Raw genomic sequence first — 13786 nt, forward strand, 5'->3', positions numbered from 1 at the left:
TGTGCTTTCTTTTCCCCCCCCCCTCATTCTGTCAGCTCGTATTTAACAACCACTTGAAATTGCATCTCCACGCTGACCAGCGTTGCCAGATATGTCAATCTCCCCCACTTGGGGAACCAAACTCTCTTACCTTTTTAACTTTGTTTATTTCGTGCACTTGTGTGTTCATGTCGTGTTCTTTCTTACACGTATAATAGGATTGTGATTTTAACATGATTCCTACACAGGGCAGGTTTTTATTGAGGTGTGTGGGTTTTAGGTTGTTTAGGCTGGAAACAGTGAGTCACATCTGGCAACCCCTGGTGCCGACTGGCGTGGCGTCCATATTTACTTCTGTCAACGGCGTCTTGTGCGCTCTGGGGGTCCGAACCTGTCGGGTTCGATCACGTTCATAGAAGTCAGGCAAAAAAAATAAAAATAAAAAAATCATATACCAGCAAAAGAATTAAAAATCAAGACCTGCAGTTTTGTTTTTGAATCCCAAATTAGCGAAGTCTACGGTTCACATTAACAAATCGACAGCTGGGGAAAAGAAGCACTCGCCTCCTCGCGGAAGCCGAAAACCCGTCTTTATTCATATCTGACAGGATTATTTACAGCCCGCCGTGTTCTGTGCCTCTTTAGTTCTGGCTTTTAGTAATCATAGAAAGTAGGCCATCGTCATCCTCGTCACATCGCTTCAATTAAATCTCCGAGAGCCTTCAGCAAGCTGCTGCTCGCGCTCTTGTGTTTTTTTGGGCACGTGTGGCCGACGGCAACCTGCCGGGAAAACGTATGCCGGACGTAATCCCGCGGAGGTCCGCAACTGTCGGCGAAGCCGGCTCCGCCGTTCAGGAACAATTAGGACGAGGACGTTGGACGGCTTGTTTACACATCAGCATGTGCCGAATAAAAAGCCCCGTTTTCTCCGAGGTGATTGTGCACTCGAGGTAAAAACTAAAACTGGCTTCAATTAAGACCCGGCGTCAAACCTCGACTGCCTCGTCAGTCGACGTGTCGTTTCATTCTGCGAGTCCCCCCCCCCCCCCCCCCTAACAACGGTAAAAGTTGTCAAACCGGGGGAGCTCTCCGGGGGGATTTATTAGTTGGGTCACGCGTGTCTTCTGCATTTTTTTTTTAAAGCGGAAGGCCCTTTAATTGCAAAAGTTGTCCTTTTCCAGCGCTTATTTACCTGCTCCGCTCGGCGCGCCACATCCTCTAAAGTTGATCCCTCCTGTCAGCTCATATGATTAAATCCGCCTTCTTCTCGGGATGGAAAATGGAAATGTGAAGGCAGAAAATTAATTCAGCAACCCACCACTTTGTGCGTGAATGTGAGCGCGGAGCGTTTTCATTCGCTTGCCGTCCTCCCTCTTAATTCCACCATGGGTTTTTTCTTTTTTTTTTTGCGCCCATGCTTTGATTTCCGCGGGATTGTGCGCCGTCCTACTCTGCTATTCACTCTGTGTACATATGCATAAATATATATGCATCTGCATGTACTCAGTGTAATGTCCTGGGGGGGACATGTCACCTTATTTATGTCAGTAAGAGCAGAACGGGAAAAAAAAGGAAGAAATGAGAGACTGGTGGAACGGAGACACTTTGGATTGTTAGATATTAGTGAGTTTTAAAGCATTTTGATATTTATTAGAAATTATACAAAAAAAGATAATAATGAAATAAATAAAACTTTTCTTGGTCAAGTCAAGTTACCTTATTGTCATGTACTGTTTTCACATATATTTATTACTTTCGCCAATGAAAGTTGGGGCGAAGGTTATGGTTTTTTAAATTGTCTTATTTATTGTTTTTTTTTATGTATTTCACAAAGGTTTCGCAAAAACTGTTCAAAATTGCATAAAGTTGACCTTTGACCTTTGCTCTCAAAATCTAATGGAACCTGAAAAATCATCCCTGGAAATTTCCGGCCATGTGGGTGGGATAGTTTTTGCGATAAGTTACATAAATACATATAAACCAATATATTAATAAATAAATACGCACAGAAACATAACATTAACCATGTCACCGTAACATTAACCACGTCACCGTAACATTAACCACGTCACCGTAACATTGACCACGTCACCCTAACATTAACCATGTCACCGTAACATTAACCACGTCACCGTAACATTGACCACGTCACCGTAACATTGACCACGTCACCGTAACATTGACCACGTCACCCTAACATTGACCACGTCACCGTAACATTGACCACGTCACCGTAACATTAACCACGTCACCGTAACATTAACCACGTCACCCTAACATTAACCACGTCACCGTAACATTAACCATGTCACCGTAACATTAACCACGTCACCCTAACATTAACCACGTCACCGTAACATTAACCATGTCACCGTAACATTAACCACGTCACCCTAACATTAACCACGTCACCGTAACATTAACCATGTCACCCTAACATTAACCACGTCACCGTAACATTGACCACGTCACCGTAACATTGACCACGTCACCCTAACATTAACCACGTCACCGTAACATTGACCACGTCACCGTAACATTAACCACGTCACCGTAACATTGACCACGTCACCGTAACATTGACCACGTCACCGTAACATTGACCACGTCACCCTAACATTAACCACGTCACCGTAACATTGACCACGTCACCCTAACATTAACCACGTCACCGTAACATTGACCACGTCACCGTAACATTAACCACGTCACCCTAACATTAGCCACGTCACCGTAACATTAACCACGTCACCGTAACATTAACCACGTCACCCAAACATTAACCACGTCACCCTAACATTAACCACGTCACCGTAACATTGACCACGTCACCGTAACATTAACCACGTCACCCTAACATTAACCACGTCACCCTAACATTAACCACGTCACCGTAACATTAACCACGTCACCCTAACATTAACCATGTCACCGTAACATTAACCACGTCACCGTAACATTGACCACGTCACCGTAACATTAACCACGTCACCCTAACATTAGCCACGTCACCGTAACATTAACCACGTCACCCTAACATTAACCACGTCACCGTAACATTAACCACGTCACCCAAACATTAACCACGTCACCGTAACATTAACCACGTCACCGTAACATTAACCACGTCACCCTAACATTAACTATGTCACTCTAACATGAGACTAACTTTCCTCATCTTAAAGCCATGTGAAATGACATTTTGGACAAACCCAACAAATCTGCCCACCCCCCCCCCCCCCCCCCCCCCCCCCCCCCCCACCACCACCACTCCCCCACACACACACACACGCGCACACACACACACACTGATTTTCTCCATTGCGGCATCAAAAAGAAGTCACCGAAAGTAATTTGGCTTTTTTTGTCAACTTCAAAACAGTTGAGAGCGTTTATGTAACAGCTAATTCCATCTGTCTCCGCGCTCTCACGCCGCTCGCCGTGCGCCTCCATCCCGACCTTTGTTTCATGCTAGTTATTGTAGGTCAGCGAGGGGACGTGTGTGTGTGTGTGTGTGTGTGTGTGTGTGTGTGTGTGTGTGTGTGTGTGTGTGTGTGTGTGTGTGTGTGTGTGTGTGTGTGTGTGTGTGTGTGTGTGTGTGTGTGTGTGTGTGCGCGCGCTTAAGTAGGGTTTGGCAGACTGTCAGCTGGAAAACGTGGCAAGACAAATGAGAGGATCGTGGGTTCGAGCCCTGGGCGGCTCACAAGCCTGATAGATGGCTGAAGACTGACTTAAAACGTCTGGGTTATTGATGGTCGCCCGGCGGCGGTAAAAATACATCGGAGCACTGAGACACACACACACACACACACACACACACACACACACACACACACACACACACACACACACACACACACACACACACACACACACACACACACACACACACACACACACACACAGAGAGAAAGATCTGTTTGTTTCCATTCTGTGACTCAAACTTAAAAAAAAAACAACAACAACAAAAAACCCTGATCATCAGTTTCAATTTGGATCGAAATAAACATTCTGAGTTCGCAGCCGTTTCTATTTCTACTAAATGAAAGATTTATTGACGACGCAGTCCATCTGCATGTCTGTATTATTGATCTTTATATTAAAGCGGATCGACAACCTTCTTCACGTTTTAAAAACTGAAGAAATTCACTCGTCATTCAGTTTTTGCATTTAAGGTTAATAAATTATTTATTTATAATTTTTCATCTCTTATCTCACCTTGTTTACTCGCTATTTTATTGCTTTATTCCTTTAGAATTGTAACTATAAAACATAATTGATGTAATTTTTTTGCATTTTTAAGTTGTACGTTTTATTCTAGTCAACGTTTTCAAGTGGGAACGTAAAACCGTTTTGGTTTGTGGGTCTGTTTACACGACAAACGGAGCGCGGAGCCACTGAGAGTGCAACTTTTTGAAAATGTTCGGAATGGTGTTTGGTGGAAATTGGGGGGGGAAATTCAAATCAAATTTGATTAAATTGCACTTTTCATACACAAGTACTACGCTACTACTGCGCTGGCGCGTCACGGCTACAGTTAAAACTTCTTCCGTTCTACAAAACTCTTTTGGAAATTATTTTGAAAAATCTATTTTTTTCTGTGAAATGTTTACCGTTTGCTTCGTGGTTCTGGAGGATTGGAGCCTCTTGCGTGCCGGTTTTGGCCACCGGCCGCAGTAACTCGTCGTTCTGCACATGCTAATAACTACATCGGTTTTATCGTTTCCATGGAAACGGACGTTGTTGCCAAAAAACGTGATAACACTTGAAACGTTGTCGTGTAAACGGGACCAAAGTGAACTCAGCCACCGTTCGTTGCGGTTTGTCACTTTTTCATTATTTTTTAAAATCTATCGTATTGAAGGCTGAAAGTATCTGATTACAAATACTCACATCACTGTGATCAAGAAGTATTTTTGCAGTACTTTGATTACTTTTATTCATACTTAAATCTTCTTCGACTGAATAGAATGTAATGTGTTCATTTTGAACACTTAAACGTTTGATTAATTTAATGAAGATAACTGTTGTATTTGGTTCTCTATATTTAATGTTGAATTACTTATTTTTTATAATTTAACTTTTTCTAAATATGATTTTTAAACGCAATAATTTTGTGAAAAAAGTACTCTGAATGTAAAAATTAAAAGCCGAATAAATGCTACGAATGCCAAAATCAAACACAGGTTAAGTAGTAAGTAAAGTTTTGAGCAACTTCAAAGCTGCTTGTACTTTTTGTGTAGAATTTAATCAACATAGCAATAGTTGTACTCGAGTATTCAGTACTCGTTTCACTTCTGTTGGTAACACAGATACGATTACAGTTGAAGTATAAAAAGCTTCTTTTTGACATCTTTTCCACTCAGCTGAATTAGGTAGCATAAACATTAAGGAACATTAGAGTTTTTAGTTTCTCAGCCGTTTTGTTGCTGCTCGACGTCAATATTTAAAAAATACTTTGTAATTTTCCTATTTCATATCCGACCTCACTTCAGTTGATGAGCAAATCAATCACACTTTTATATAGTTTTTGATAGAAAACCTTTTACTTACAGAAGCATGTGACTTGTGAAAAGCTTTTCTTATTAACGCAGATTTTAAAGGATCTCCTGAAAATGTCATTAAAACCACGTCTTTTACCTGCTGCAGTTAAATTAGTGTTAATGTTGAAGCTATTTGGAGTTTAACCAATAAATGAATATGTGTGCTGTTTGGATCAAAGCTACACACACACACACACACACACACACACACACACACACACACACACACACACACACACACACACACACACACACACACACACACACACACACACACACTGTTTTAGTTTTAAATAAATTTGTTGTAACCTCTCTAATCTCTTGTGTTGTTATGTGACGGTAAATCTGATACAAAACACAATATTTAATTTCTCTGCCCCTTTTACCCAAATATTTGTTTTCAGAAACATTTAAAAAGTCTATTATTTGAAAAAAACTAAATATTCGAACCTAATCTTTTTAAGCCGCATAAATAAACTTCATTACAACTATTATCGTTATCCATATTAATATTGTTATGAATTCCTTACGACAGTGATACACACACATATATTACATGCATTTGGTATAGTGTGTATCGTGTTAGAGGCGTGTGTGTGTGTGTGGGGGTTTAAAATATAATTTTTTTCCACACATACACACACGTGACTCATTAAATCTCTCTCTCGCACGCACGCACGCGCACACACACACACGCACGCGCGCGCACACACACACACACACACACACACACACAGAGCCGCTGAACTGTGGCGAGGTCGGCTGATCTCTGACTCTTAATAACAAGGGTCCACGTCAGATTTCATTTCCTGTGTGTCTCTTTGCCCTCGCCCCGTCACTTCTTCTTTTCCTTGCTCATTTTCTCCTCTTCCCACTCTTCATACGCTGGAGTAAAACCTTTATCTTGTTGTTGTATTTTATTTAATTTTTTCTCACGGTTGTCCAGCTCCATAATTAAAATCGTATCTTACTGGAAAAGCCGTCGTAACAGTAACATTTATTCTCAGCATATATAAAAAACGTTACAATCCCTATAAAGTGAGTGAGCGAATAAAAATGGCTTTAGATAAAAGTCGTGATTATGTGGTTGACTTTATCGCTGACGTCGCCGTTCGAGAATTTCTCAGAGGCGATGTCACAAGACAGAGAAATTAAAGTGTTGGATGACAGATGAGCGGATGATTTCACAGAAAACTGTCTTTTTTCTTCTCTCTATATAGGTGGACAGAAGTCATTTTATTTCTGGGGCAAACACAGAGAGCAAAACCTCACACTGTAATCTGAGGGACTCACGGGGAAGATGTCATTTTCTAATCCTCCATCTGACTCCCTCCCTTTATTAAGTTATTGGTAGTAAAGTGGGTCGAAGTGTCGTGACTGCGAAAGCCAATTATCTCCTCCCATCCGCCGAGACCTGTCTTTAATTATCAACTTTTTATAACTCGGGTCTTAATGATATAGCCGTCGGTGTCTGCGTCTGGATTTTCCTCATCCGTGGTTTTGATAACTCTGTTTTATGAAGCCGCCTGTGGGACGTTTCTCTCAACCTGACGCCCTGACCTTATTGGGGCATCGGCGTTTCTGCACGGCGAAGCTTCTTCTCTCAAAGAAAATCACTCCAGAGTTGCTGAAATGTACAAATCACACATGTGGGGAAAAAAAAAAGATTTATCCCTCCCTAAATTTCTTCTTTAGGGGGGGTTATATTATACAAAATTCACTTTCTAAATGTTTTCCATCAGTACTAATCGTCTCCATACCTGGGCTGACGCCCCAGAAGTGAAGACAGTCTGTCCTCTCTCTCCCTGGCTTGTCTCAGGTTTTAAAAAGTGTGTTGCTCCAACCAGCCAATCAGAAATCAAACCCTATATAGTGTCATCGGGGGTTTAGCCAATCACAATCAAGGTAGGCCCTCCCTTTGACTCCTCCCACTCTCAGGCAGTTCTGCTCTGGCACATGGCACCACCTCTTCCCAAGATGGGCATGTGTGGGCGGAGCCAGTCCAGCTCACACAGACACAGCAGATTCTGAATGCAGCTCCTATGATCCAATATTCAAATGGAGGGAAAATCGAGGAAAAGCTAGAAACAAGTTTCTGGACCAACGTGACCCATGTGAAAGTGTTGAAAAGCTGGATAATATGACTTCTTTAAAGTAAAAAAAATTAATAAATATGAGTAAAAAGTCTCCTGTGAAATCTAATTGATACATTTCAGAGTCAAAGATAATACATTGAATTCAAAAACACATTTTAGTTCAGGTTCCACAAGCAGCGCAATTTCATCTGAGTGAGCCGGCTCGATAAAATAGAGCCCCAATAAGCTTGAAATGTAAACTGTAAAGATTTTCTTTGTGGTGCTGCAGAGTATATGTGATGAGAATGCCGATATTTTCACAAAAACTAAACAATGACCACAGAAGATGAACATGAAGCCAATTTTAATGAAACTTTCTGTTGCAAAATACAGTAGAATGTCCAGAAAACTTCTCCTAAAGGATGTAGTTATTGCGTCTGGCCACTAGTTGGTGCTGTTATTTGTTTTTACAATGAAACCACACACAGATGCAGGAGTTCCAGTTTGCATGATCTCCCAGTGCAGGCCATGGTTTTCAAAAACATACGGTCAAGGTTAACTGGTGACTTGAAGGCCTTCAAACTGATGTTTTAGACAGAAACGCTGAAAATGATGTAGTTTTCATGTTGGGCCACTAGTGGGTGCTGTTGTTTGTTTTTTTAATAAAAGCACACACACACACACACGCAACAGAAAATAATATACTATAAACATTAACGATGGGAGAACACAGACATTATAGTGGACAGATGAACAATTTGGATTGTTATTACTGTGACTGCCAAAATAAAAGCACCAAGTCCCAGGTCAATATGGACTGGGAGTCACCCTGGAGGAAACATTGTTCTGATTGTCCATCTACTGAGCATGTCCAGAACAGGTAGTTACTCCGGCTGTGGTCACATGACCAGAAGCAGCAGTTCCCCTCTCCACTCCGGACGGAGCGATTTCAAAAAACGTGCGTTTTCAGTGTCTCCGAGCACCGTCGGCATGTAATCGGACGCCCAAGACATCAGGAGAGTTTTGCGTTTTCATTTGAAAAATCATTTATGTGTAAACAGGCCCAAAGTACACCTGGCTCACTATGATCATGCCAAACCTGTAGGGGGCAGTGTAACGAGAAGCATGAAGACATGACAGCCAATCAGAATCCTTGAAAAAAAAACACAACGTTTTTCCAGGTCTCCACTGTGGCCGGAGTTCTCAGGAACGCTCGTTTGTGGCGAGTCGTAGCTGCGTTTATGTGTAAATGCAAGAAACGCAGTTTCATATACCCGGGTACGTGCAAACGTGGCCTGAGCAGCTAAAGTAGAATGGCGTTGCTCCAAACCCGCAGACTTCTCCTGGCGGTCCGCAGATAAAACCACTGACTTCGGTCCTCTGCTGCCCGACGCGACTCATGAATCACGAGCGAAAGCAGTTTTTAATAGCATGTTTCCCCAACGTCTCCGGACACAACGAGCTCCCCATTATACGCTTAACGGGTAATTTGGCTCGACTTCGTCTGTATACATTTGCTCGTTTGCGTTTAATGGCGTCCAGCTGCTGCTCCTCCGCTCCCCGGTGCGGCGGCGGCGCCTCCGGAGGAGTCCCCGGCTCAGGAGCAGCTCTCGGGCTTCACAGGCCCCGGCTCCTCCACGCCGCCCTGTAGACGGAAGTGACTGAAATATTATTCACTGCAGGATAATGACGGGACAACAAGTGCAAGTGCCAGAGGCTCTTGATCGACTGCCAGACGGAGCCGCCTGCATCTGTGTGTGTGTGTGTGTGTGTGCGTGCGTGCGCGCTGATGATATTTTACCCGGGCAGAACGGCTGTCTGGAAGAGTTGGAAGTGTCCCCGGCAGCACTTGAACATAATTTGGAGCTCATTCAGACTCGATTCGAACCGGTAGTGTGAGCAAGACGCTGCGACGGAGAGATGAAGGGAGACAAAATGTTCCATAACAAGCGAGAAAGAGAAAAATGTGTAGCTACGAAATTCAGGGCAAGAGAAGGGGAAAATAAACAAAGCTAATATTTATATCCAAGTCCACATCGTGTCCTATACTCTACTCTACTCTACTCTACTATACTATACTATAGGGACAGTTTTTCTTTGTTGTGGATGGGAGTGTGCGTGAGGAAAATTGGGGATATTTTCACAAAACCAAACTAGAATTACACTCGGTAGAGCGCGGGTCTTCCCCAACGCCACATTTGTTTGCGGAGCCGAGTTAGCATCGCGAGCATGTCAGCCATTTGCTCATACTGGAGCAAACTAGCTTGTCAGATAGCAACGTCGCTGTGCGAAACACTGAGCGGCGGCGCACAGAAAAACAAGTGTCCGAATCAATACGCGTCTGGATTCTTACCAAACCGAGATATTAGCAGCGAGCTCCAGAGCAGAGTTAGCAGAGTTAGCAGTGTGCTAGCAGGCGGCGAGGGGCAGCGTTCTCTTCTTCTTTTGGGTTTAATGGCAGTTTGCGTCCGTAAAGTTGCATTCCCGCCATCTGCTGGTTCTATCTTTCTACTTGGTTTTCCACCGCTCTGGTCATCCCTGATGACTGTTTCCTTTTTTTTGAGCGGCGGGAATGGTAAGGACTCGCTGGAACCAGCAGATGTCTAAAACTCTGAAGAAGTTTGATTTAAAAAAATCAATGTTTTCTTTAAAATTCCTTCCATTTGCGTGGTTGGTTTGGTGGACTGGAGTAAATAGTTCTTCTGCACATGCTCAGTAGATAGACAACAAACGTTTTCAAGACGGTGTAGCGTCCCCGGTTGACCGGCGACTTGACTCTCGTACTGACGGTTCACTGCGTTTTATTGAAAACGCCAACACTGCTATTTACACAAATCGCTTCAACCTTTAAAAGCGACGTGTTCGCCATAGTCTTGAAAATAGGAGCTTTTAAAGCTTCAAATAACTTACTGTTGTTTACCAAGTAACACCAGTCTAAAGGCACCTTCAAAATAAAGCTAACAACAACAGCAAGCTATTTGGGTCTGTTGTTGTTGTTGTTGTGTTACCGTGAGACTCTTCTGAAACGAAAACACAATAAACCACGGTGTTCACTTGAGACCAAAGTGCTAAATAAGTGAAATCAGCTCAGTATTGAAATGAGTCTCAGTCGCCGACCGACTCCTTCAATTTGACTCCACCGCTGAACTCAGCGTGGAACTTGAGGACTGGACACACACACACACACACACACCCACACACACACACACACACACACCCACACACCGTGTCCTCCCGGTGAAGGTCAGGGTTTCCACCCCGCTGTTTGTGTGAAAACATAAATAATCAAGAGGAGATAATGTATGTTAAGCAAAACATCTGAGTGGACTAACAGCAGCTCCTCTCACTTCTCTCGCCCTCCTCTGGCTCCCTCCTTCTCCTTTGTTCATCCTCTCACCTTCATCTTCACCCGCCCCCTCCTCCTCCTCCCCCTCTCGGTGTGAAGGTGGAGGGTGAGTGTAGTGACAGCACCACCTACAACCCTGCAGCAACCCCATGTTGCCTGCTTATCTTTTCATACATGCTGCATTATTCATCCTACTACTACACACACACACACACACACACACACACACGGGGGGGGGGGGGGGGGGCAGAAGTCAGTGGGAGGAGGAGGAGGAGAAATTTGTCTTCTATTTTAACATTTGCTTTTTCTCCACACCTTCGACATGTCCAATTAAAAGAAAGAGAAAAGTGGGGATATTTTGATATTTTCAAGCTACCGTAATTTCCGGACTATTCAGCCCATCTGAATATAAGCCACACCCACCAAATTTTAAAAAGAAAAAAAAAAAAGAAAGGTTGGTCGTTACGTGATGCACCTGAATCAAGCTTGTTAACCCGTAAAAATCCATAAATTAAGCTGCAGGGTTCAAAGCGTGTGAAAAAAAATAGCGGCTTGTAGTCCAGGAATTACGGTATGGATTCGCAGCTGTATGGTAGATTCTTTTTTTAGGATATTTGTTTTAGTACAGCATGAGCTCTGTCAGCCCAGACAGTGAAATATGTTTTAACACGTTGAAACTCAACAAAATGGAACGATCTGGGCAATTTCAAATGACAGAACCAATGTGTATTTGTATATTTTACATTTATTTCATAGAAGAGACACACGTGATAACTTCCTGTGTGTCACATTAAAATATGACTCTTCAATCGTTATTAGGAATTATCAATAAATCAGTAAGCTCATATCATTAAAGATATTTCCTATAACTTTTCTTCTTGTCACACCCATGGTTTAAAATTATCACTCATTTTATAACTTTATCGGTCCTGATTGCATTTATATTGATTTTTACTTACAACATTGAAAACAGCAAGTTTTTAATAAAAACTTCCTCAGATATAGATTCTTTTGAAAACAGTTGACAGTTAATGTTTGTGTTTCAAGTCGAATTCAATATAAAAAAGTTAATAAAAAGCCAGAAAGTCAGAAAATCGACTTTCAGAAGATAAATTGAATGCTATCATCAGCAAAGTATTGAATCATGTCAACATTTCTTTTTTTCCCCTACAAACATGTAAATCTGTTAATATTGTACCTTTATTCTTTGCCTTTTTCCAAAGTAAAAATCAAGCTTTAGTCCCATAATATAAATATATCCTTCCACCAACTTCCCAGCTCTGAGCTTCTCGTAGAGTTTTATATTTTGTCTGTTGGAGTAAAGCAACAATAAATGTCACAATTATCGAGTGAAGACTTTCAGGTAAAATCTCAAACATGAGGCCCGCGGTCCAAAAGTATTTGTTTCATGTTTTTTAAAATGATGCACGTTTGTTTAAAGTTGCTAATTTTGCCTTCGATTTGAAATCTCTCACATTGATTCAATCACATGACCCGAGAAACGTTCAGATGAATGAACTCTTGTATCGTTCAGTATTTCTTTTTGCCTGTTCGAGCACGAGCAGCACTCATTATGTATGAACTGGTACTGTAATATTTATGAGTATACTTACTCTGCACAAAAGCTCCAGTGGAGACTTGATTTTTAGGATTTGATGTATTTAAATTACACATTTTTAGTTGATGTTGTGTCACGTCTCTCTGTTTACTTCTTCATGGTAAATCCGAGTTCTATATATTTTTTGATTAAATCTGCGAAAACATTCCGGTTGTGCTGAAGCTCCAGAGAGTACTTGACATTTTCTATGACCTTCTTGTATGCAAGTGCGTTTTATTATTTCATGAGTTTGTTGTTTAAAGACATTAAAGTGTCACATGAAGTCTGATTTGATCTCCGACAGGGAAGAAAAACACTGTGAAACTGTTGGTGAGGAACTGAAGTACGAATATCGATCTCATTGCACTGGTATCATCCGATATGATACGATTTGATATGATCTACCAACCTAGGTATCGATATTATCGATATTTGGATCGCTCTGAACACGGCTCAAAATGATGCAGTACATATGCCAGGCCTTGAGGTGGCGCTGTAACTCTGCCACAGGAATGCACAAGTATGCAAGTATGAAGAAATCCTCGTATTGGAGAAACCCAACATGTAGCCTTGTTCAAGCGACGAGCATCAGCATGTTGTTGTTGCTAAGCGACGTCGTGGGGTCATAGGTCGAGGGGCGGGGCGATGACATCGTCGTTTTCAGCAAACGTGCGTCTTGCCCGTCCATACGGCAAAGCCGGGGCGGCGTATTAAAATTTTAAAATTAAAAACATAAATACCGCGCAAACGGTGAATAATTACAGCAGAACAATTTAATCCGTATGTCTGGAAAGAAGATGCACATTAGCGTAGCAACATGCTACGATCGTTTGAGAGACGCTGTTACTGCGTCAGCTGAAGCAAGAAACGTCACAACGTTCCTGCTTCAACAGGGTGAAGATTGTCTACATGTGATGTTTATAAAGCCACGGGAGCAGACTGTTCAACGTAGACCGGCTCACCTGTCGAACTGGAACGACATGCCTGAGCAACAAGACACCCAGTGTGTGTGTGTGTGTGTGTGTGTGGGTGTGTGTGTAAAGTGATGTTGAAACATACAAAGGGACTGTAGCAGGTTGCACACTGCCTTTAAAAGAACACCAAACCCTGCTGTCTGTATGACAGGCTACACACACACACACACACACACACACACACACACACACACACACACACACACGCACAGCCGTCCTAATTGCTGTCTCTCTCCTGCAGGGTGAGAAAATAGGCTACCTGAAGGCATCTC

This window comes from Lipophrys pholis (assembly GCF_963383615.2).
Source record: "Lipophrys pholis genome assembly, chromosome: 15".
NCBI lineage: Eukaryota > Metazoa > Chordata > Actinopteri > Blenniiformes > Blenniidae > Lipophrys > Lipophrys pholis.